Source organism: Mauremys mutica, chromosome 6 (assembly GCF_020497125.1).
Source record: "Mauremys mutica isolate MM-2020 ecotype Southern chromosome 6, ASM2049712v1, whole genome shotgun sequence".
Classification (NCBI taxonomy): Eukaryota; Metazoa; Chordata; order Testudines; family Geoemydidae; genus Mauremys; species Mauremys mutica.
The window spans coordinates 13,684,287-13,706,160 of record NC_059077.1 but is presented as its reverse complement, the minus strand read 5'-3'; the positions used below and the strand labels follow the sequence as shown (position 1 = coordinate 13,706,160).

At 44.5% G+C, this 21,874-nt stretch overlaps 1 protein-coding gene and 1 long non-coding RNA gene across 4 annotated transcripts in view; one reads left to right on the top strand and one right to left on the bottom strand.

Moving 5' to 3' along the window:
- The window catches only part of ZBTB7C (zinc finger and BTB domain containing 7C), a 272,862-nt gene that overhangs the window by 224,908 nt on the left and 26,080 nt on the right, over window positions 1-21,874 (top strand). The window lies entirely within an intron of this gene.
- LOC123372332 lies at window positions 734-15,588 on the bottom strand. Its single transcript, XR_006580216.1, has 3 exons — window positions 15,469-15,588; window positions 2,559-2,639; window positions 734-1,283 (listed from the first exon to the last, which is right to left on the bottom strand). It is a non-coding gene; the product is annotated as an uncharacterized LOC123372332 (long non-coding RNA).

Here is a 21,874-nt window from a genome sequence, read left to right as displayed (position 1 = left end):
ATACACAAATGCTGCTAAGTAGAACTGAGGAGATGATTGCCCAGAAAACTACTTGTTTGCATTAAAAGAAAGGAAAGGGGTTTGTGTTGTACAAAAAAACCTTCCTCACTGAGAGCAGATTTTTAATGGTTAGAGAGGTAAGGCGTGGCTAGAATTCAAACCAGGGCAGTTTGCAGAGAGGAAGGAAGGGAGTGGTGAAGTATCAGCATTCCCCTCTAATGCCAGCTTCTTGGACCCTCAACCATTCCCGGGCCAGCCCCATCCTCCTGAAACCCTGAGCAATGAACTCCCTCCCAAAGTTCCTATTGTTCCTTTTGTTCCCTCTACCCACCCGCAAGATTTTCACGTGACAGTTCTCCACCTAGCTCAGGAGGGAAGACTGTGGCTTCCTTGGGATCCCATCGATGTCATTTGGCCAAAGGTGTCTCTTCTGAGCATTAATCTGGTCCACCAACCTCAGTATGCTGCCTTCTCAGCACATCCATCTCTTGCCAGCCATCGCACAAAGGACTAGGGGTCAAATTTTCAGGAGCACCTAAGTAACTTGGGAGCCTCAGTATCATTGAAAGGCAGTGGCACTTAGCTTCCTAAGTCACTTTTGACTATGGGGTGTAGGCTCCTAAACCACTTAAGAGCTTCTGAAAATTTTAAGCAAGACCCTTTGTAAGGTAGCATGATAATTACACTTATAATTTTCAAGGCACTGGACAACCACTAACTGACTGATCCGCACAGCACTTTCATGACAGATGGATGTGTTATTATTCCATATTCTAGAGACTGGGCTGAAGAAGAGGATTAAAGGCCTCATTTTCAAAGGTGCTGGGCACCTACAATTCCAGCTGGAGTCAGTGGGGGCTCAGCACTTATGAAAATCAGGGCCTAAGTTACTTACTCAAGGCCAACAAGAAAATGAGTGGCAGAGGGAATACTAGAGTTCAGGAATTCCTGACTTCCTGGCCTCTGCTCATCTGGCTAGTCCATACTTCATTCCTTCTATCATACTATAATCACAGGCTTCTGCAATAGGTTATTTTGCTAATCTAAATTATTTTAGTGCCAATGGCTACAGTGGCAATTACGGTTAAGGGAAGAACTGATCAAAGAAAGCTAGTAACCCTCTTATAGCGCCAGGATATGGTTGTGCAAATGAATTTTAGACAGTGTCTTTCTGTTCCTTCCAAAAAAACAAACTCTGCCCAGCACAGCCGAGCTGGGGACACCAAGTTGAGCCAGCAGAAATTCTGGGAGTTCATCTGTTAAAACCTGGCTCGTCCAGTCACCTGTAAAGTAACAAGAAAATTGTACACATCTGTTTGCCTGGTGCAATTTCTACCACCGTTTTATGGAGCACATAGATTTGGTCCTTGTATAGGTAAATGTTCGTGATGATTTTACAAGGCTGATCTGAGGTCCCAGCTCTGATGGGTCAGACATAAAAACTGGCAGCAACCAACAATGTATTGAAACATTACATGAAAAGCTGCTCACCGTTGATTGATCTCGCCAGAGTACAAACAGTTCAGTTTCCACTGATACATCTCTGACTGACACCCAAGCAGTGCATGGAATGGTGAACCAAGCGATTCTGTTGTCATGGCAAGGGCTGGTGAAAGATTAACAAGATTTATATCCCAGCAAAGCAGAGAGTTGGAGAAGATGGACAAAAGCCAGAAGTTATGCAGGTAAAGCTGTTTGGTGGCTTATGTGAAATAAGTCAGTGGGCTTGGTCCATTTACACATCACAAAAACCATCACTACAATTGGCATCCCCTGTTAAAAGCCTCAGCAAAGAGTCTAGCTGCTAAATTGGCCATGAGGGTAAAAAGGCAACTCAAGTTGTACAATTCAGGAAGCGCTGCCTTCTACCAGGAAAGGAAGGAGCATGAAAGACTCCTTGAAGCCCACTAGAGCCCTCGCTATGCGGATCTTACTTTGATTGGGAAGTGCTAGATACGCCAGTGAAGGGGTAGAAAAGACAATCTAGATAATCTCGAGCTGCATCCATTGATTGTGAGGCGATACTGGCCAGATAAGTGTATGGATCAATCAGTACTATGGAAAACCCTAAGATAAACTGAAGTATCCTCCCACCCCCCGCAGTGGTCCCTCCACAACAGGGAGGCAGCATGTGTGGCTGTCATTGCTTGTGCTGTACATGTCCTGCAGATGGAAATAGAAGATTTCTATCTCCAGCATTGTCAATCCATCACCTTTCACAAGCTCTGAACACAAAAGGAGTAACAAGAAAATAAAAGAAACACTGTAGCCCAGAAAGCCATTCTGTGTTTTTCACAATTATATAAATTATACTCTTCCCTTACCCTTTAATCACTGGGCACATAAAATGCGCTTGCAGCAGAATCAAATCCTTCCCATTAAAGTTTCAGGGCAGAAATACCCGCCCCGTCTGCCTGGTTAGCAAGCAGCACAGTGCACTAGCCTTTTTCTTAAAACCGGCTTTACAGCAGGATTTTTCACTTTCAAGGCTGAGCCATTCCTTTTATTTTCCATTGGGGGGAGGGGGGGTGGGAATATATTTTCACGATTGGCCTTACCTTTATTACCTCCGCGTTTTTTGAAAACATTTACTTAGTGCTTCCAAACTCAGTGCGGATGCTCTGAGGTGCCCATGTGCACTAGATAAAGGTGGAAAGAAAAGACAAAGATCAGTTAGGGCTCCATTATGGCTCCTGCTGGCAGGTCTCTGCTCTTGGGGTGAAGCATAGGTCCTGCCTGAGAAGTGGTGGCTGGCAGCAATTTATTATTATTGTTGTATACTATTTAGTTGTATTAGAGTAGCCTCTCAGGGCTCACAGATGCTGACCCATGCCATCACCCATCCAGGCTAAACAAAAAATGTATTCATCCTCTGCACTTGCACCCCAAGTGTGTTATTGTTTTTCTAATCTTTGCTTGTCTGGGATTTGTAAACTCCTTGGGACTGGGATGGGCTCTGTCTGCGTCTGGTACAGAAACGTCCATGCTATTGGCACCTGACACAGTCTACAACTTCTATGGCTGTTCATTCTGCTGCTAATGATAATTTTAACTCATTAGTGAGTGGGTGCTATAGGTCCCTGTGATGGGTTGCCCCCCCCTTCCGGGGTGCCCCCTGATGTACTGGGGTACCACTGAGCCTGCCTGTTCCACCGCCTGGGCTCCCTCACCCTGTCCTGCTGTGCCAGACCCTCAAGCCTCCTCCAGCACACACACGGGTAGGAACACACCCAGCTGCAGAAAGACACAGACACTGAAATCAGCACTGCATGGGAAAGCATTCAGCTAAGGAATTGCCCAGCACTCCAGGGCACTCCCGCTTTGGCGAGTAAACCCAAAATTGCATTGTTTTGCACTGCACTAGGAACTGTCCAGCGTGAGCTCATGGAAATTCGCTCTCTCCCTCATTGTGGAGAGAGATATGCACAGCTTTTTTACCGCCTTTCCCCCTAGTTATGAGTTACACAAACTGGGTTTAAAATAAAACAAGTTTATTAAGTACAAAAGGTAGATTTTAAGTGATTATAAGGGATAGCCAACAGATCAAAGCAGATGACCTTAATAAATAAACAAAAACCACAAACTGAGTTTAACACACTAGACAGATAGGATATAGATTAGCAAATTCTCACCCTGAGTGATAAACAGACTGGCAGGCTCTTAAGGCCCAAGTTGCCTTGGCTTTCCCAGTTTTTCATACATGGGCTAAAGATCCTTCTGGCCTGGGACCATCACTTCTCACAGTTCAGTCTTTGTTCCCTTGGTGTTTTCAGTTGTGTTATTGCAGGGAGAATGAGGTTCCCCCGAGGATGTCATTGTCCCCCTTTTATGTCTTCTTCCCACTTGCTGGAAAGCTCTTTTGCTGTGACCTGGATCAAACAGTTCCCATTGTGTAGAGCTCTCTCTGAGAAGTTTCTACTGTACACAGTTCCTGGGGTAATCCCTGTGCTGGTGTGCATTTCCTTAATTGGCCATTAACATTGTTTGGCCTTTTTACTGGTGTACCTGAAAGGCTGCTTGTGGGTGCTTTCAACCTCACAACATGTTTTAGTAACACATACATAGCCAAACTTCATAACTTCACATACGACGATAGAACATACACTCCAATGAGATATTAATGTCTAGCAGTTTAAGACTTTTAGAATGATACCTCACAAGACATACTTTGTACAAAACATATCCTAATTATATGACAGTGGTGAATATTGGGGTGTCAGGTTGTCATAGTCCCCGTCTATGCTGATCTGCAGAGGCTAAGAGTCTCTCACTGCCCCAGTTTGAAAATGTTGGCGCTTTAGCTTGAACTGTGGCAGCTCATGCTTTTAGCTTTGGAAGTCTCTGGTTCAGTCCTTAGTCAGGTGGTCGCTCACGCATTCCCAGAACATTCCGGTATTTCCAGGATTAGGCTCACCTCCGCCACGGTGACAAAGTCACACTGCACAGAGGACACTGTTTTGTAGAGTGCACCTTTCTATCCCCACGCACGCACATCATGCCAGCAAGGGTGGAGCAGCTTGCTCTTCAAAATGGCGTCCCCCATCGGATACTGGACAAAACCATGTCCCGGGTTATCTCAATACCCGACAAGGCACAGAACACCCCAAAAGAGCACAGTCACGCTTAAAACTGGACTAATGGCCTGCCTAATCCTTAGTGTGTCGAGCAAGATGGCGGCCATCACAGAATTAATAGCTTATCTGTGACAGTTCAGGACACAGAGTGCGTTGCTTGGGCAATATGTGGTGGGCATTCAAGTCTCTTTTAAAGAACTCAAACGCCATAGTTCACAGGAAATTCTTTGAGATCCTTCAGGGAGCTGGACTGGACAACTTAATTCAAGTTTTGAATGGACACATATGACATGTCAGCATTTGTGTGTGTAATCCCTGAATTTGTGCAGCCAGTTGCATGACTGATTATCCCTTCCAGGACAGAAACGGAGGTGCAGTTACTTCAGGGGGCAGGTATACAAATGTGAAGGCTGAATATACAAAGATGGAGGTTGTGGTACACACTCGCTTTTCCCTGGGGTAAGACAGCCTGCACTAATTTGGAGTTGTCCCAACAGGGCTTTCCCTTATCTATTTTCCATAGGTCTGTGTATTATTGTGGATTGATGTAAGACTTGTGCAAATTACTAGTCCCCTTGTCTCCTGCAGAAAGGAGTGTCCCTCTTTTAAAAATAGGAACTCATTCAATGGCATTCAAAGCAGAAGGAATTTAAAGGGCCAGCCTTGTATGTTTTTATCTTCAGACATAGAGATTTACACATGCACTCCCATTGCCGTTAAAGTTGCCTGCTGGAAGTGTAAATCAGATTTCACTATATTAGACTCCATATATTCCAGAGAGCTCATGTGAGACATCAAAAATATAAATATATATATATACACTGACGATTTTGCTTTGACTTTTAAAGGCTGGATTGGGCTATATGTATTCAGTCAAATATGAAGTTCTAGTTACCCTCCTGATTCTCTCACTATGGAAGAGGCTTTTTTTTACCACCTATAGCAAGATGTAGATGTGGTTTGATGTAGATTCAAATTTTATTTTTAAGCATAACATGAAAATACAGCAGAGGAAACCATCTTAAAATACACAGAAGAAAATGCACTTCTGAAAAAACATTTGTTCGTGTGAGTAGTTTACATTCACGACACACAAAAGTAGGCACACAGGCGCACATGGCATTGAGGAACTTATGTGTATTTAACTACACCATGTGTTTTCATATACAAGCTGCTTTTACAGGGCCTGAGAAAGACCTGGAGCTTATAAAGTCATGTAGCCAATAAATGTGGGTAACTTGCCAGTAACTGTGTTCATTTCCTACCCAACCACGTCATTTAGGAGGCGGGTTGGAAAGCAGCCTTACCTGATGACCCAACAAAACTTATGTAAATAAGCCTTCCAAACAGCCTGCTACTCCAGGAAATGTCTGGGATCCCTACCCAACAAAATATCTCCACCTTCTCTGGGACTGAATGGGCAGCTGCCTCTCCCAGCCCCTCCAAAAATACTGCTCCAGACATAGGAGGCCATTGTGTAAAGACCTGATCAAATACTTATTGTCTTCAGTGGTCATTGCATTGGGCCTTTAATCCCTAATTTTGTGGTCCCCAAGGTCCCCTGCCTGCCCGGAACTCCTGCAACAGCTCTTTAGTGAATCACCAGAAATTCCTGTTGATAGAGACAAACAGCAAAATACTGCTCTTGGTCACACCTCTGCAACCTCATTAGGGATGAACAGCTATAAGTGAGAGCAGAACTTGGCCAGCAGCTTAACTAATAGGTTCTTCTATGCCACTGACTGTATGCAACACCCCCTGGATGAAGTGGGAACGTCCCAATCTAAAATCATGAGCCTCTACTGCTTGAGGTAAAGGACTGAGGCCGATTCAGCAAGGTACTTAAGCCAGATGCATGACTTTAAATGCTGTTCTCTTGATTCTGCCCCACTGAATTCAATGGGAGTGTTGTCCTTGACTTTGATGGGAGCAGGATCAGAGTCAGTATGCACAAATTCTGAGGTTGCTCAGGGGCTTGGATATTGCTTAGGAGGCAGAGGGCAAGTGAGGCTATAAAAAGATATATGATAAACGTATATTGCTCTGTAATAGATCACATAGTTCCACAGCTTATCACATAGCTCTGCTGTTTGTCACATGAATAGGCCCTCTGTATATGTGGTTTGTATGGGTGTATATTGAGGTTGATTTGAGTTTTGCAGAGACAAGGTGAGTGAGATAATTTCAGTTATTGGACCAGCTTCTGTTGGTGAGCAAGACAAGTTTTTGAGCTTACACAGAGTTCTTCAAGTATGGGAAAGGTACTAGAGGGCAGATCTACACTACACCCTTATCACTACATCACTTAGGGGTGTGAAAAATCCAGACCCCTGAGCGACACAGTTATACCAACCCGAAACCCGCCGACATAGCTACCACCTCTCACAGAGGTGGAGTTATTAAGTCAATGGGAGATCTCTTCACCAGATGTGCTACAGCAGCACAGCTGCATCGGTACAGCTGTGCTGATGTAAATTCCTAATGTAGACCTGCCCTGAATGTCACAGCTAAATATAAGGTGGATCAGATTTTTTTGCATATGTAGTTAACATATATTTCAAGGGGCCATTCAAGGGAGGGGGGGAAGGCAGCTGCCGGGGGTGGAGGTGGGTATTGGGTTGTAGACTGTTGTAATAAACCATAAATCCAGTGTTTCTATTCTATCCATGATTTTTAGTTTCTAGCAAAGTTATGAATTTAAGCTTCCAGGCTCATCTTTTGAAGATGTTGTGCAGGTTTCTTTTGAGGACGAGGACTGAAAGATCGGATACAGAGTGATCGCTTTGCGAAAAGTGTTCACACACAGGTGTCACGATGTTTTTGTCTTTTATCGTTTTTCTATGCGAGTTCATTCGAGAGTGTCATGATTGTTTCATTTCACCCACATAGTTGTTATTGGGGCATTTAGTGCACTGGATGAAGTACACCACATGTTATGATAGGCATGTGTAGGATTCATGGATCTTGAAAGGTGTGTTGGGTTTGATAATCATCGTAGCAGTGGAGATATGTCTGCAGGTTTTGCATCTGTTGTTATGAAAGGGTCTAGTGCTGCTTTGAGTTGATGAGTCCTGTTCTGTGAGGAACTTGCTTCTGATGATGAGCTTGAAGAGGTTGGAGGCTTGTTTGAAGGTCAGAAGAGGAGAGTACAGCCAGGAGAGATTTCTTTCAGGATCTTGTTCCCATCAAGGATGGGTTGCAATTGTTTAGCGATACCCCGTATGGGTTTCAGTGTGGGGTGGTAGGCAACAATTAGGGGTGTGTGGTCAGATGAGTTTTTATTTCTTTATTGAAGCAGGTTTTCTCAAGGTACACAAGGTACCTATGATACGATCTACTTCCCTGGTAGAGGGTCCTTGTCTGCTGAAGGCAGTTTCAAGTGAGTTAAGTGAAGATATATATAATCCTTGACTTTCTCCTCAGAGCTCATTCAGTGGTTTCTGAGTGCCTGGCTGTAGATAACAGATTTCTGGGTGTGCTTGGGGTGGTTACCGGGTTTGTGAAGGTAAGTGTGATAATCTATGGGTTTCTTGTGTATAGTTGTCTATAGGGTTCCATTGTTGGAACTGATTATGGTGTCCAGGAAATTGATGCTAGTGTGGGAGTGTTCTAGAGAGAGTTTAATAGCTAGGTGGTGGTTGTTGAAGTTGTGATGGAAATCTATGAGTTTTGCACATATATATGTGTATATATATAATTGTGTAGATAAACATATGTAACCCCAAGGAGATGACCTAGATTCCTGGGGCTCTGTTTGCTGGCAGCTAAGGGATGAGGTACACTGGCCGCGGTCACAGTCAGACAAACCTGCAGACACAGCAGGTAAACAAACCGGTCCGGCCCGCCAAGGGCTTTCCCTGAACAAACGGCGGCCCTTATTTGAGAACTGCTGGCCTTGAGAGTCTACAGGGTTTGTCTACACACAGAAGCTATACTGCTTTAAATATAGTTAAAGTGGTACAATCCTCCTAGTGTGGGTGCAGTTATACTCTTATCAAAGTGCTATAGTTGCATAGCTATTTCCATATAGGAAAGGGAATAAGCTACCACAGTATAAGGTACCTTTATAGCCATGAATTGTGTCTACACTAGACACTAACTGTGTCCACCCAAAACAATATAATGGTACAAAAGGTGTGTCAGTTGGTGTAAATCATATGCTAAGGCTCTAAATCCGTGCCTTCTTTGTACAGACAGACCCTTTAGCCTGGCTGACTTCAATGGGGCCGTCCTCTGTGGATTCATTTGTAGGATCAGGTCACAAGCTGGTGTTGTAACAGATATGGCAATATCCTTGGAGACCTTACTGAGTTAAGATTAAGTATCTTTGGGGTCCATTGTATTCAATGAAGGTTTGTGTATTACTATGGCCTGGGATTGTTTGTAACATCTTGCAGGGGGAGAGGAGGTGGCAGATGTGAGACCTATGGGTTCAAAGGATTATATTGAACAATGTGCCAGACAAGAATGGACTTTTGGAACAAAAGGTATGAAGTGGTTTTCCTGGGAAATATCTAGGGAGAGGTGAATGCAAATGCCCCACCACCAGTTATGCAAAAACCAAGCCCTTTGAAGCTATGCTGTGAGGAGTAGGCCTTTGTCTCCTGATCACTTTTTAGATAAGGCCAAGATCAAAGTCTGAAGCTGTATAAAGGAAAGACTGAACTATTCATGGTTGTTCTGGTTCTGAATTGGAGATGGTTGTGAACTTGTAACTACGGGGAAAACCCAGTTGTGGGTTTTTAAGGACTGACAACTGCCAGAGCCTGAACCTGGGTTGGTATGACCTCTGGTAAGCTTTGAACATGTGTATGTGTTCTTTTCTTGTTTTTAATATGTTTTTCTGTAATGCTTTTACCATAAGAATAAATGTGCTTGCTTAGAAAGAGTTGTGTAGTAACATATAACTGTGGCAGCTATGCTGTTCATAGCCTCCGGAGAAAAAGCAAAGCACAGTTGCTCTTAGGTGGTCTGGCTTGCTGGAGATAAGACAGTGTAGGCACGGAATTGTGCAGCCTGGAGAACTCCCAATCAGGAAGGAGAGAGACGTGGATAGCTGCTCCAGAGAAGTGACGGATGAGGTGCCAGGAACCTAGAGTGGTTGCCATCAAGGGATCATAGAGGGGGAATATAGGTACAGTTGACATGAACTGTGACAGGTATAACTTTCTTACTTTCAGTTACACTGGTGTAAACCCAGAGTAACTCCATTTAAAGCACTGAAATCACTCCATATTTGCACCAGTGTAACTGAGAACAAAATTCGGCCCAACAAAGCCAGAAGAACGTGTGAATTACATCAGTTTAAATTCCTTTAGACTTGCTGGGTCAGATTCTGACCATAGTTAGTGTAAATCTGCAGTACCTCCACTGATTGCAAGACTCGCCCATCCCCTCTGAGTCTGGCCTGAAGACACTGAAGCAGTTCCCACCTCCCCCTACAATCTTTTGCTGTAAAGCTCTTTGTGAGCCATTCTAACTGATTTTGTGTATGTATTTATGTTATGGTACCACACCTGTGATTTAATCTGACATTGTAATGACAGTGTGGTGAGTTCAAAATGTAGCGATTAATAGAGCTGCTCGGGGAAAAAATTAAAAAGCCTTTATTCTCAATGGCTCTTTGCGTCATGGGAAGGATCCAGACAAAATCCAAAGCCCATCAGCAGTTCTCGGGTTCCATCTGGAAACTGCCTGAGGTTCAATATATGTCAAAATAAATCAACGAGACTGTCTCTGTGGTCTGCGCAGTAAGGCAGCCCTTTTGTCTGTAAGGGTGGATTCTTCTAAAGTACTGAGAGCAGGTTTTGCTGCTTTCCTGCACTCAGGAACTATGGCATGAAGGGTCCGCCATGCTCCTCTATCTGCTCACAGCATGGAGTGGAAGGAAGGGCTGCGAGTTAAATCCGAACTTGAGCCAAGTTAATTTTTTTATGCCGTTGATTTGCAATGCCATATTTAAGGGTCATTTGCCAATTCCATTATAAGCCTCATTTACAGCTCAGCTGTTTTAAATTGAATCGAGCTGAAAGTTGGCATATGCTAGTTGTCAGCTGGGGTGCAGACTGGCCTTTCTTTAAAAATGGCTTGTATGGCTTAGGGGCCCAAACCTGCAATATCCTACCCATGCAAGTAATCCTTCCTCTGCGAGTAATCCCACTGATTTTCAATGTCTTCTTTGAGTCAGGGCTGCAAGATCAGGGCCTTAGATCGTTTTATCCCCCCTGCGACCCCCATCAGTTCTAGATTGTCTAAAAATTATTCTCCGGGTGCTTTTTCTTCTTGACTGTCCGTCGCTATGTACCCAGTGCTACCAGCACTTCTTTGCGTGAGTAATCCTCACGTACATGAGCAGTCCCAGTGAATTAAAGGAACTGCTCCAAGTCAGAAGAGTTGGCAGGATCTGGGGCTAACGGAACAGTTTCAGTACGCTTTTGGGCCTACAAAGGCCAGGCATCCAAAGCAGAGGCCTTCCTCAAAGGAGCAGTCAGGGTATAACTGAGATCAAAACTGACCTGGCATCTTTAGCTAAATCACACTATAAATCTGGGGGTGGATTAAAGTGGCTCCTTAAAACAGGTACTTGCCCATTGCTCCTTAGTCCACTATATATGGTTATAATAAAACATTACATAAACCAATGGGCACTCTGGAATCTGCAAGTCTGTGGCCTTCAGAGAGCTCATTAGTTGGTCTGTCTATATACAAAACCTAGATTAAAATATCACCATTCCCAGGCTTTCTGTGTTGATGAGTCTGTTGGCATTTCCATCAGAAACCCCCAGTTGCAAGGGGGTTATAAACATCGTGCGCTTGGCTGACATTTGGCCCGTGAAGTGTGATTCTGGGATCCGTCGCTTTGCAGAAAAATGGCCTGGATTGTTGTTCATGTTAAATAGGGGTGGGAGATGGATATTACCAATGACTCTCTAGCCTGGATTTTGTTTTGTTTCCATACTGCACACTGTGAATTGTCAGTGGAACTGCTTGCACGTGAAAGGATACTCACATGAAGAAAAGTTTGTAGTATCAGGCCCAATGTGCATTTCTCCTCCAGGCCTGTGAGTAATTCCCATTGGTTTCATGGACTAATTGCATTTGAAATGAAAAATAACTAGAGGACCCCACGACAGGGAGATTTAAACTACAGAGGAGCCTGAATGAAAGCCCCATTTCCGTACCACCCTGACCTTGAAAGCAGTTTGGATCCAGGGGTTTGGTTCCACTTCCATCTCTAGCTGCAAATAGGCCCATGCCAGATCTGAGCTATGTGACCACTTCCAGCGCTATAATGTGCTGTAACGAAACCCTGGATTCAGAAATGCCCAAACTTTGGGGATCTTCAGATCTGCATGCAAAAGTTGTGGCTCAGGCCCAGCTGCAGCTTTCAGGATGGTTCTTAGTGTGACAAACCAGTTATCTCCTTTACATAATAGCCCATGCGAGTCCAGAGGACAGCTGTTCTGGTCCAAAATGCTAACTGTCATACGCGTAGGCCTTGTCTACATAGGGAAATTGATTGGCATAGCCAGGGGTGAAAGTAACTTAAAGGACTTACCGGTACTCTGGAGTCCTGAGCGGGGGCGTGGCCTCGACCGGAAGAGGCGGGGCCTTTGAGATTTAAAGGCCCTGGGGCTTACTTTCACCTCTGGGCAGAGCTATTGGAGAATAAATTACCCTGCTATGGCTATTCCAGAGTTCCACCTGTGTGGATACTTTATTCTGAAATAAAAGTCACTTTCTTCCAGAATAGAGTGTCCACATGGGGTGCTATTCTAGATAGCATCTCTGCTATAGCTATGCTGGTCAATTTTCCATGTAGATGACATTTTAAAAAAGAAACAGTAACTGCAAAAAATCCAAGGGGAACCAAGCAGAACAAATGTCATCTCATGGCAACAAAGGGACACGTTGAAATCTGCAAGTGAGGTTAACTACTTGACCCTCATTAGAGCCCATGGGACTGTAAAACCTAAAACCAAAAATGTAATGAAGTCACAAAAGCAACTGAGTGTAGAGTGAGAGGTAAGAGTCAAGCCTGAGCTAGGTCCAAATATCAATCTTGGATCACTAATCTCAGCCATGAATGTCCTGGCTTCTGTGAATTTCAGCCACACCCCTGATCCTGTGAGGTGCTGAGCACCTTCAGTTCCTGCCAAACAGAGACTCAAAAATGGGCACAGTCAGCATCTGACTGGATCGGGTCGATTATCTTTCTTTTGCAGACAGGTAAACTGAGGCACAAGGCAGCAACCTGTCACAGTGAATCAGTGCCAGAGCTGTTGGTAAAACCCAGGCATTCAGACACTTCCTCCCTGTAAACTGGTGGGATGGCCCAGTGGAAAACTGGTCCAAAGGGAAAGGAAAAGGAAACTGGAGTTAAACCTTCTCTACCAGAGACTAGGTAATACCTCTGCAGCCTGTCACGTGCCCCACTATGGGCACCACATCACATTATTCGGACACATTGTGAGCATAAAGATTTTCAGAGCTAAAAGTTCCAGCGTTTCATCCTCTCGCCTGTCCCCAGTGATACAGAGGGCTCAGCGGCAATGCTAAGAAGCTAGGCGCTCATGTTACCCACTGTTGGGTGTGTGTTATGTGTCCCTAGTTCACAAAGGCTGTGAGGCTGTTACGGCCTTTAGTTCAAGTCTTAGCGGTTTATGCTTGGTGGAAGTCGCTGGTCCAGTCCTCAGTGTGCCCACCCCACCTACATCCCCTTGTGAAGCCAAACTGATGCCAGCTTTTATAAACTTAGGACCTGGTTCTGATCTCATGTACAGAGGTAAAAATTAGGAGTAACTCCACCAAGGTCCCCTGGGTATGGGGTTAGAATCAGGCCCTTGCTACTTTTAAAGGAGAATCACCAAAATACATACAATGGATGGGACTCATCACTAGGGATGGAGGAAGAATTGTCAGGGAGGACTAACTAGGGATAATGGGATGAAAAGAAGCAAGTGAAAACTATGGGCTAGACATCAGGAAAACTTTCCTAACACAGTGCGGTCAATAAGATTTCCCTTCCAAGGGAAGTGGTGGGATCCCTGAAGCTGGAGTTGTTCAGATTTATGCTTGAGCAAGCACCTGAGGAAAGGTCTGCAGGGAATAACACTGCCCCGGCAGTGGGTGGAGTGGATGCATCTTCAAATTCCATGATTAAGGAGTTGCATTTCACCTTCTCGCCTGTCTGCACCTGCCCCCAATGCCATATTAAGCCTGCTTAAACAGCGCACAGCTTTCTGTTTGCCTTGTTTCCTGCACCCCACACCCAGCACCGAAGCAGAGATACCCTCCTCCCCCTTCTTGGTGACTCAGGCTGACGGACTGCGAGCAGCCGCCATGACGCAGATCCATCTGTTTCTGATTTAACGTGTTAACACTCTGACCCTTTTATTTTTACTCCTGGAGACCTTCATTTAGTGTCTTTCACTTTTAAGATTTTTTTCCCTTCACTTTTTCTTTGGCCCACGGGTTATTTGAGAGCTGAGTTTTCATGAAGAATGGTGACACGCTGGCCTAGCAAGCTGTCCAAATTCCCTTGGTCCTGTCCACTCTGGAGGGATTTGAGCCAAACCAGTTTTCCATGGTTAAACTGGGCACATCCTGTAATGTTTTGTCAGGAAGTAAACCCACCCAGTGCATGCTGCTAAATAGGATATTTGTGTTATTATTCCTTTTCCTCTTTTTGGCTCTGAAGAGAGAAAAGGCCAGGGAGAGAGAGCCCTCCTTTCACACAGTTCTGAAATCAAATTGGCCTTTGGAGGGAAGGGGCAGCTCTGCCAAAGATGTGAGCGAAGCCCAGCTTTGGGAAGGAGCGATAGGATTCAGAATGGAATGAAATACATCCAGGGTTTTGTGGAGGACTCCAGCCAGGGCAGGAGTTGCTAGAGGTTGTAAATATACCCCGCTGGTCAGTGGCTGTTAGGTTTTGGCCCCTCTGTGCCTGATCCCTAAAGGTCTGAGTCTGTTACTGCCCCTACCTATAGACTCTGGAAGTTTATCTCAAGCTGTCTGCTGCAGAGGCCCCGGTTCTGTCCCCTGCTGTCGGTTGTGACACAAACACCCCATTCCCCCACCATACACGGAGTCACTGGCCACAGCTAGCATACCCACTGCTTCTCCCTCTGTGTTCCAATGCACAAAACTTCTGCTCTGCTATGAGACATGGAGCACGGCCCTTCTGCTCACTGGCCCTGTGCTGTGGGAACATCCCATTTCTGCTGTGTTTGGAGCTTTATAAACCTGCCCTAAGATCTGTCTGACTCCGATCTCACTTGCACCCTTGCGAATGAGCAATAATTCCATTGGAGGCAGAGGTATCACACCAGTTGGTGAGATAAGGATAAGACTCGATCCGTCTGTTGACTGGTGGTCAGCTATGCAGCGGGCAAGGTGATGTGAAAACGTACCTCCCGTAGCTTCAAGGCCTACCTTGCGTTTTTGTGCATTTTCACAGCCCCTTGAGGAGCACAGTAAAATGGTGGTCAGGACAGTGAATTTGAACAGTTCATTTTTTGTAGAAATGTAACTCCCCGGTCAAGTAGCTGGGGAATTTCTCTCTCTACCCCACCCCCCAAGAATATCGCATAGGAGGGGACGTGCATCCCATAGACTGTAAGCGAGTTTCCATGAATGTGGATTAGATGCTAGGGATAAATGGAAACTCAGTTACACAGTACCTGACACACACACCCTCCCACAGGATTTTCTATGCCATCTACAAGAAAAACAGAGATCTTCAGATATGGGGATTGATTCTGATCTCAGCTAATCTTGGAGTAAATGTAATCGCCCACCTGGGAATCTGCCGAGGCGAATACCAGGGTTAACAACTAGTCTTGTCAAAAGCAATATTGAATCTTTATAGACAAGTCTTGGTTTTAACTCTAACCTGAACAAGGGCACCACCAACGGCGCAGTGTCCTCGCATACTGTGGTGGACGCTGGGTTAGTAGTGATTCAGAAGTGGGAGGCCATGTGGATAACACACTGGACTGGGACTCAGGTGATGTGGGTTCTGTTCCCAGCTCTGTGACTGGTCTCCTAGGAGACTGTGAGAATGGCCCTACTAGGTCAGGCTGATGGTCCGTCTAGGCCTAGATCCTCTCTTCTGACAGTGGCCAGTGCCACGTGCTTCACAGGGTATGAGCAGAAGAGAGCAATTATCAAGAGATCCGTCATCCAGTCCCAGCTTCTGGCAGTCAGAGGTTTAGGAACATGCAGAACCATTAATGGATCTGTCCTCCATGAACTTACCTAACTCTGTTTTGAATTATACTTTTGGCCTTCACAACACCCCCTGGCAATGAGTTCCACAGGTTGACTGTGCGTTGTGTTACATACTGTTTGTTTTAAACCTGCTGCCTATTCATTTCACTGGGCAACCCCTTGTTCTTGTCTGATGCGAAGGGGTAAATAACACTTCCCTAGTCACTTTCTCCACACCTTTCATGATTTTATAGACCTCTAGCATATAACCCCTTAGTCACCTATGTTCTCAGCTAAACTGTCCCGATCTTTTTAATCTCTCCTCTTATGGAAGCTGTCCCATACCCTAATCATTTTTGTTGCCCTTCTCTGTACCTTTTTCAATTCTAATACACCTCTACCCCAATATAACGTGGTCCTTGGGAGCCAAAAAATCTTACTGTCTTATAGGTGAGACCGCGTTACATCGGGTTCAGTCCGATACGCTGTGCCAGACTGGATCAGCTTCCCCGGTGGTGATTTAAAGGGCCCAGTGCTCCAGCCGCTGCAGGGAGCCCCGGGTCCTTTAAATCACTGCTGGAGCTCCGGCAGCAGGGCTGAGGCGGGGATTTAAAGGGCCCAGGGCTCCCCGCAGCAGCTGGAGCCTCTGGCCCTTTAAATCACCGCCCGAGCCTGGCTGCCAGAGCCCCGGCGGGGATTTAAAGGGCCCCGGTGCTCCAGCTGCTGTGGGGAGCACTGGTCCCTTTAAATCACCACCAGAGCTCTGGCAGCTGGGCTCGGGTGGTGATTTAAAGGGCCCGGGGCTCCACATGAATTCGGATATAATGCAGTAAAGCAGCAGGGCTCGGGTGGCACTTTAAAGGGCCCGGGGCTCCCCGCTGCTTTACCGCCTTATATCCGAATTCGTGTTATATCAGGTCTTGTTCTATCGGGGTAGAGGTGTATATGTTTTTTGAGATTGGGTGACCACAGCTGCACACAGTCCTCAAGTAGTGGGTGTACCATAGATTTATATAGTGGCACTGATATTGTCTCTCTTATTATCTATCCCTTTCCTAATGGTTCCTAACATTCTGTCAGCATTTTTGACTGCCGCTGCACATTGAGTGGATGTTTTCAGAGAACTATCCATGATGACTCCAAGGTCTCTTTCTAGAGTGATAACAGCTCATTTAGACCCCATCATTTTGTATGTATAGTTGGGATTATGTTTTCCAATGTGCATTACTTTGCATTTATCAACATTGAATTTCATCTGCCATTTTGCCACCCAGTCTCCAGTTTTGTGAGATCCCTTTGTATCTCTTCACAGTCAGCTTTGAACATAATATCTTGAGTAATTTTGTATCATCTGCAAATTTTGCCACATTACACTTCATCCACTTTTCCCGATCAGCTATGAATCTGTTGAACAGCACTTGTCCCAGTACAGGTCCCTGGGGGACCCTGCTATTTACCTCTTTCCTTTCTGAAAACTGACCATTTATTTCTGCCCTTTGTTTCCTATATTGTAATCAGTTACTCATCCAAGAGAGGACCTTCCTTCTTATCCATGACTGCTTACTTTGCTTAAGAGCCTTTGGTGTGGGACCTTGTCAAAGGCTTTCTGAAAGTCCAGGTGCACTATATCAATTGGATCATCCTTGTCCACATGCTAGTTGACTCCCTTCAAAAATTCTAATAGACTGGGGAGGCATGATTTCCCTTTACAAAAGCTGTGTTGACTCTTCCCAACATATCATGTTTGTCTGTATTTCACTTATTCTCTTCATTACTATAATTTCAACCAATTTGCCTGGTACTGATGTGAGTCTTATTGGGCTGTAATTGCCAGGATTGCCTCTGGAGCTCTTGTTGAATCCCATCTCATCCTGAGGGACTTATTACTATTTAATTTATCAATTTGTTCCAAAACCACCTCCACTGACACCTCAGTCTGGGACAGTTCCTCAGATCTGTCACCTAAAAAGAATGGCTCAGGTGTGGAGATCTCCCCCACATCCTCTGCAGGGAAGACCAATGCAAAGAATTCATTATCTTGTGTCAGCCTGTGTTAGAGACATCAACGTCCTTGTCGTCCTTGAGTGTTCCTTTAGCACCTTGATCGTCCAGTGGCCCAACTGATTGTTTGGCAGGCTTCCTGCTTCTGAGGTGTTGTTAGTTTTTGTGTCTTTTGCTAGTTGCTCTTCAAATTCTTTTTTTGCCTGCCAAATTAGACTTTTACACTTGCCAGAGTTTATGTTCCTTTGTGTTTTTCACGGTAAGATTTGACTTCCAATTTTTAAAGGATGCCTTTTTGCCTCTGATCACTTCTTTTACTCTGTTGTTTAGCCATGGTTGCATTTTTTGGTCCTCTTTCTGTTGTTGTTGTTGTTTTGTTTTATTTGGGGTTTTCACTTAGTTTGAGCCTCTATTATGGTGTTTTAAAATAGTTCCCATGGATCTTGCTGGCATCTCATTCTTGTGACTGTTCCTTTTTATTTCCCTTTAACTAGCTTCCTCATTTTTGTGTAGTTCCCCTCTTTGAAGCTAAATGCTGCCATGGTGGGTTTCTTTGGTATTTCCCTCCCCCATGAAGATGTCCAATTTAATTATATTATGGTCGCTATTATCAAGTAGCTCAGCTATATTCACCTCTGGGACCAGATCCTGTGCTCCACTTAGGACAAAATCAGGAATTACCTCTCCTCTTGTGGGTTCCAGGACTAGCTGCTCCAAGAAGCATCATTAATGGTGGCTAGAAATTTTATCAATACATCTTGTCCAAAAGTGACATGCTCCCACTCAGTATGGGGATAGTTGAAATCCTCCATTATTATTGGGGTTTCTGTTTTTGTAGCCTCTCTAATCTCCCTGAGCATTTCACAACCACCATCCTGTAGTATATTTCTACTGCTATACTCTCATTATTCAGCCATGGAATTTCTATCCATACAGATCTTTTGGTGCAGTTTCATTCATTTAAGATTTATACTATATTTGACTCTCTGTTTTCTTTCATATATAGTGCCAGTCCTCCACCGGCACAATCAACTCCACCATTCCAAGATATTTTGTACCTTGGTCTTAGCATGTCTCATTAGTTATCATGGTTCCCCAAGTTTCTTTGATGTCTATTATATCAACATTCTCATTTTATACCAGGCATTCAAGTTCACCCATATTAGTGTTCAGACTTCTGGCATTTCTATGCAAGCACTTATAACATTTGTCAATATTTAGTTGTGTGCCTTCATGTAATTGTAATTGATGTTATTGAATGGGATCTTTTTCATTTAACCATTTCTCTTCAGGTCCTACCTCCATCAACTTCTATCCTGTCCTTGTTACTAGGATATAGTGTATCCCCTTTAATAAATCCTCCCCTAAGGGATTTGTTTGTCCAAACCATGTGCTCTTCCACACCTGTTGGGTTTTCTCAGCCTTTAGTTTAAAAACTCCTCTACAACCTTTTAAATTTTACATGCAAGCAGTCTGATTCCGTTTTGGTTTAGGTGGAGCCCATCCTTCCTGTATAGCCGCCTCCTTTCCCAAAAGACTCCCCAGTTCCTAATAAACTTAAATCTCTCCTCTCAACACCATTGTCTCATTCACATGTTGAGACTCTGCCGTTCTGCCTGGGGGAGCTGAGCAGACTCGGCCCTGGGTGGTCTGGCTATCGGCAGAAAAAGCACTTTGGATGGATGTGTCAATGACCAGTTAATGCTGAATCCAGTCAACACTGATCCCTCGCCCCCAAAGTGGGTTTTATTAATTTTGTATCTTTTCTTGTGAGTAGATGCAGCCCTTGGAGCACCATCTGGAATCTGGCTTTAATATACACATATCTCCATTAATTGTTCGTGTTTATGTGCACGCTTGGTATCATTTATCAGCCCGGCGGCTCTTTGCCAAAACAGTGTTCAGGGCATTGAATGTCCCTTGCAAAGCGGATCTCAAAGACTTCATCAAGCTGTGTAACAGAAGTGACCCACAGGCACTGATTTCAGAGATTTATATAAAACTCAGAAATTAGCAAGAATGTGGGGTAATTAAAGCAAACCCACAAGATGGACCCAATGTGAAAAAATAAACCTTCAATTATGCAAGGCACTGAAGTGTACAGGATTGCTGCGGGAGCTCCCGTCTGCATTATCTCAGGCTTGCATTACCCAGTGGAACTTCTGAGTAACTAGGAGAGCCAAGGGGCTAGATCCTGAAGTATGGCAAAGCTACGCTTAGCACAGGGCAGGGATGGGGATTATGGCACCTTTATGCCAATGATGGGCTCGTAACATAGAGCAGCCATAGTGTGCCCATCGTGAATAGAGCAGCTTTAATTATGCAAGCTGGTAACAGCCCACAGCATGGTGCTCCAGGCACACCCTCTAGTATTATGCCAGCTTTATGCCACCTGGGGATTCCCCCATGTAAGGGAAATCCCCGGTTAGCTCTTGAAGCCACTGTGCCATGCCTCTGGACTAATGCAAAGGAGATGGGGGCAGAGCTGGCATTCGCTCTAACTGTATTATACATTGATTCTCTTTGATTGCATCCGACGAAGTGGGTATTCACCCACGAAAGCTCATGCTCCAATACGTCTGTTAGTCTATAAGGTGCCACAGGACTCTTTGCTGCTTTTACAGATCCAGACTAACACGGCTACCCCTCTGATCTTTGATTTTAACGATTGTTCATGAAAATATATATGTAGCGGTCATTGGTGCATGCAAGATTTTCAGTCAACTGTCTGATACCAAAGTGAGGGGCACCCTAGGAGAGGCTAGACGAATGTTCATTGGAATTGCAAATGTAAATCTCCATGCACAGATGAAAGAATAGACACCAACTAAAATAAATAGAAACATAGGTAACTTTTGCAAAATGCCTGACCTTTGCTCAAGTAACCTCAACTAGGGGCCAGACACTGTTGCTGAGCGACTTGCAGACCCGGCTGCAGCCAGTGGTAATTGGGACACTTGGAACTTTGCAAGACCAGACCAGCCTCTTGCAAGATCAGACCCCTTTTTGTGCGAGCTGAGCAGGTTTTGGCTCATAATTTGCTGTTCTCCTGATTTTATCTTCAGATAACCTTTGGCCTTAAAAGTTACATAAAAACATATTGGTGGCATTTCCTGTGTGTAAACAATGTCATCGTTTGGATGAGAGATACAGTCAAAGCTCTGACCAGCTGCGTCCATTTGAGGTCACACAGTGCTTTTCAAAAGAATAGAGATCCTCACCCTGCTGTCCTGTTCTGATTCCAGTTTGGGTAATTAGATTCTGCCTATCTACATTTCTCCATGGAATTCCAGATGAGCAGGCTACCTTTCTTCATTTCCTGTCCTAAACTTCAGTGCATTGCGGTGGTGCATTGTAAAACAACTGCACACGCCACTGCAGAGGTGGCTGCATTTCAGTGGCAGGATAAAAACATACGGCTGTCTTATAAATAGCATATACTTTATTTTGGGTATTATGATGAGAGTTGCAAATAATGTTCTTTTAACATAGTTTGTGTGTGTGTACAGTGTATATATATGCTTTTGGGTATATATGTATATTTGATATATATATATTCCATATATATATGGAAGCATGTTGTTTGTATGTCAATTGCTTCCATATCAAATACGCTGTTTACCATTTATAAAGGTGTTTTTGAATGCACAGCCCAGCCAACTCAGGCTAGGCTATGAGAGTCCATGTGGGTTCTTCCCTCAGTGCATCATCAACTGTGAAAAAGGTCCCGCAGGCCAAATGATACCTTCAGTGACACCTGTATAACTTTGCTACTTTCACTGTATTTGCAGAGCTGTCACTGGATCTTAGCAAACCCTTCTGTTGATGGTGCACAAAAACAGTGTGCACAATGAAGATGATACACAAGAACAAATTAACCATTGCAATAACTTGCCTAGGCACATGGTGGATTCTCCATTGCTTGCAGTCACTGAGTGGACTGTAGCTCAAACAGAAGTGATGGGCTCAATACAGGAATTACTGAGTAAAGTTCTTTGATTTGTATTATGCAGGAGGTCAGCCTAGATGTCCATAATGGTCCCTTCTGCCCATAAAAGCTACGAAACTGTGAAAGAGGGAATCATATC